We start from the raw sequence: 4,637 nt of genomic DNA, 5'->3' as shown, positions 1-4,637 counted from the left end.
GCCCTGATAGTCCGTTCGCCCTGGGTTCGTTCGCCCTATATTCATTTATGATATGTATATATGTTACATCAATGAAAGAAACAGATATATATTAAAATTTATGTATATCTATTAAAAGTTAAATAAAGAATATTTGCCAAATTTAAATTAAGTAGCAGTCTGGCTAAGAATCATGCAAAATGATGAAATAGTGATACACACTGTATCACAGAAATCCACAATACTTTTTGTGTTGAAAGATATTGTGAAGTAAGAGCTAAATTTGTAATATTAAACCATTGAACACAGTATATTTTTCTGGGTGCTTTATTGAATATTGGATAAATATGAACTTTCCCCACTTATTGCAGTGTAAGAATTTCACTATTTTCTCCTAAGACCGGATGTTTTAAGGAAAATGTTTATATGCAACCTAAAGAGGATAATTTTCTTTAAAAAATATCAAAAAATAAAATATGTAGCCTAGTCCTGATTTTGAGTAAATTTGATTTCTTTTTTATTCAAAATGGTCTAAGGGAGATAACTCCTTCCAAGAAACATAACTTTCTCTTACATAACAACAGTTGCCATGTGACTGAAAAACATCCAAAGGCGTTATTTTAATAGAATTAAACATAGCTATGCCATTTTCTATCTTTTTTATGAAAATACAGAGTGGTTCCTATTTAATTAAAACGAATAAATAGTATAAAGACTATATTTTCTTAATTCACCCCTGAACTGCAATGTTTACAATTACTCATTTCCTGTTTGCAGAGATTTTTCATCTGCTGTGTTTTGTTAGATATTACACAGTTTTATTCCGTTTTTACTGTTACGGGAGTCCATATCTTCTTTAAGAAGATACTATGCATGATGTGGAAATATTTTAGAACATTTTTAGACAAAGCTAGGCGAGTCCTTTCACAACTTTTCCAGTGGCATGTCATGAACAATGCCTTGTTGATGTGTATATATACCATGCTACCGAGTCCGATGCCAGTAAAGAAGCTTGAGAAGTCCTGTTGTTGAAGTTTTCAATTTATCAGGACTGTATCATGATCAAAGACATCCCAACGAAGACCAGCTAGACAGACAATTATAAGACTGCAACTCATACATTGAATAGAAGCACCAAGATTACATAGACAATATAATTCATTGTCAATGTCCATGACTGCATGAGCAAAAAATGAAGCATGACATAACTTGATATAAACTTCTAAGGACATTTTTGTATGTGTGGCTTTTCACTTGACTGTCTTATGACTGTGTGGCACAGTGTCCTGTTTATTGGAATAAATCAAAGAAAACAGTGTACATGGTGTATGTACCCTCTATCCACTGTGAAAAGGAAGAGCAATAACAGGAGTATCCAGGCATGACCAAAACAGAAAGATCCCTAGACCATGGAGTAATAGTAAGTAATAGTAATACTAAATAAATTTAATTTAAATAATCTTTTTTTATGGAGGATAGATTTATATTGAGACAATGAATTCAAATGATATTAGAGTGCAGTAAAGTGTCTTATAATAATGATGTAACTTATTGTTACCTACAGTGAACTAAAACAAATGTTTTATACACTGTAAATCATTACCCAACCCCTCCACTTTCTATGTTTCATCTCAAAACAAGTACTAGTAACTACATGTACCTCTTAAAACTTTGTGGGAGTTGACCAGCACCATGATCACACACAAAAAAGGTAAATTGGCAAAATGTGACTAAAATGCATGTACATGTATATGATTTACAATGATTTAGCCTGACTTTGTAAATGGGGTATAGCCTAATAATCTTATAATTGACAAAACCTCACTCATCTCCAAACTATATTTCAGACCATACATGCCATGATACATGTATAATACAATAAAATGTAAAGTAACAGTTACTTGCATTTATTCTAAAGAAATAGCTACAATGTAGGTATAAAATGTACATGTAATGAACTACATGTTTTTCTACAGCATGGATAAGCTATAATTGATCAAATAATTTTTTAAGAAAAATATATCAGTTATCAGTGACATGAACAATAAATGTGTACATGTATATGTACATTACATGTATAATCTTTTCAAAGAGTCAAAGTTTTAAATCATTTTCTTGAAGGTTTTGAATATTTGGGTTACCCTTTCTGACAACAACATGCATGACATGTATTGAAATGTATCAAATGCCCCTCATCCAACTTTTCCTTTTTAAATAAATGTAAACAAACAAATAAAATAGCTACAATGGTACCTTCTACCCCTTTTGAAAAAATATTTAAATAAAGTGAGGTGTTTATTCTGTAACAGTGCTACAGGTCTGATAATATCTAATAATGTACATCATTTGTACATGGATATAAAATTCAGAACCTGTCATTCAATTAAAAAAATAAACTGCTACCCATCTAACATAGCAACAAAATTGATGCTTTTTTTAAGAGTTGTGGAAAAGAAAAAAATCTGGCTAATTTAAATTACCTTTTTGTTGCGAGAGATTTACAACTGTTTGATTGAAATTTTATTAAATTTGTACCATGACCACTCAAATGACATTTTTTTAATGACTAAATACTAAAAACCACCTCCCCATATGTCATGTATGTTATAAATTCTATTAATTGTTATGTAATAAATGTTATAATTACAAATTATTGTATAAACAGATTGAAGATCATCCTGATCTTCTAGCATTGTTCAACAAAATGAAAACTTGTATCTTCTATGTTATACATGTACTGATCATGATGTACATGTACATGTAAATTATGTTCAACATTTTATGTCTTCTTTTTTAGGTATTTCTAATTACCAGTGTTACTCACAGTCTACCAAGAAAACTAGTACTGAATAAGGTAAGTGATATTTTATTAATAAATAAATATTAAATGGATTATAAAACTGATGGTCAATTTTTCAGCAATTCATGTGTACATGTACCTACAATGTCATGAATGTATACAGTGAAATTGTTTCATTAAAGCATATACATTTATCTTGATATTTTAAAAAAATAACTGGTTTATACAATTGTACATCATGTACATTGTTCATGTTTGCAATGAACTTTAAAAAAGCATGTTAGGAATTTTGTAATGTAAAATATTGTACATCCACCCTTGGATTTCAAGCATCACTTGATTTTCTCAACTTTCTCTCTAAAGTTGGAAATTGTATGTATATACATGTATGTATGAGATTGAGAGCAGTTAATAAATTTCTTCAGTTTTCATTAGGTAACATCTTTGCTAACCAAGGTTTCTGATCTACTACTCTTTACATTTGATCAAGCTATATTTGTTTTCCCATTCATGATTACTTTCATATATCTTAAAGGGGAGTTACATAAATACATTATGCACTGACTTTATTCTTTTATATTAGGAAATTCTGTCTTTCATTTCAGGTTTCACACACACACAATGGTGGTTCATGTGAAAGGAAGAAGTGATTTGTTGGAGAAAGTTCTTGCTTGTCTTTATCTATATATAAATGATGTACATTTTACAGTACACAGAACATTGAGGGATTGATTGAACGAAGCTTAAGAACACAGAACAGGAATATATTCTTATATATACAAAGCAAATATTACAAAAAAAATATGAAGCTGAAAGTTTACTTGTCTGATATTTGAATATGATATATATATATATAAATATATAATGTTAAATGTTTAAAGATTTTTGCTCACATTGTTTTGAAATATATCAAAATATTAACTTTATAAATGATAATAAATCTTTTGAGAAGACATATTTTCATTTCCTCTTGTTTTGAATATTAATCTTTTGTACATGACTTTTGTATATTGCAATGGGATTTAAGAAAAGTCAATTACAATACCAGCTGTTAGCTATAGCTAATGTACTTGTCTGTTTCTTACCTCCCCAAATAAATGACCAAAGGTGCTATTGTCACCATTTGGCATTTGCTGTTATTTCAATATTAAAAAAGAAGATGTGGTATGATTGCCAATGAGACAACTATCCGCAAAAGACCAAAATGACACAAACATGTGACTAACGGAAACTTCGTAACATGAGGCATCCATATACAAAGAATGAAGCATCCAGGTCTCCCATCTTCTAAAATATAAAGCTTTTAAGAAGTGAGCGAACACCGCCGCCACCCCTGTTGCCGCCGGATCACTATCCCTATGTCGAGCTTTCTGCGAAGGCTCAACAAAAAATGAATGAAAAACAAATATATATTTTTCACATAAACAAACGACAACCACTGATTTACAGGCTCCTGACTTGGGACAGGCACATACATAAATAATGTGGCAGGGTTAAACATGTAAGCGGGTTCCCAACCCTCCCCCTAACCTGGGACAGTGGTATAACAGTACAACATAAGAACGAACTATAAAAATCAGTTGAAAAAGGCTTAACTCATCAGATAGACATAAATACAAGTAGACGTGGTCGGGTACTTATACATCCAGACACAAAAAGACACAATCAATAGATCTGAGAGTACTTGCAGTTATATGACAGCTTGTTCAAAGCCACTAACAACTAATAAAAAATCAAGTCTATATGAAAGAAAGGAGATGTGGGTTGTAATGTATAAGTCAATGAAACAGAAAACAAACAACACAAGCACATCTATTATGAAACAACAAAGCCAATTGAGAAAGGCAATGGTTTGAAT

General features: G+C 30.8%; 1 long non-coding RNA gene across 1 annotated transcript; it reads left to right on the top strand.

Moving 5' to 3' along the window:
* Window positions 1-435: 435 nt before the first annotated feature.
* LOC139507343 (uncharacterized) lies at window positions 436-3,679 on the top strand. Its single transcript, XR_011660662.1, has 3 exons — window positions 436-1,399; window positions 2,777-2,833; window positions 3,385-3,679. It is a non-coding gene; the product is annotated as an uncharacterized lncRNA (long non-coding RNA).
* Window positions 3,680-4,637: the final 958 nt, after the last annotated feature.

The sequence above is a fragment of the Mytilus edulis genome, unplaced genomic scaffold, assembly GCF_963676685.1.
Source record: "Mytilus edulis unplaced genomic scaffold, xbMytEdul2.2 SCAFFOLD_1975, whole genome shotgun sequence".
Lineage (NCBI taxonomy): Eukaryota > Metazoa > Mollusca > Bivalvia > Mytilida > Mytilidae > Mytilus > Mytilus edulis.
The sequence above is the reverse complement of the archived record's forward strand: the minus strand, read 5'-3'. Positions and strand labels throughout refer to the sequence as shown.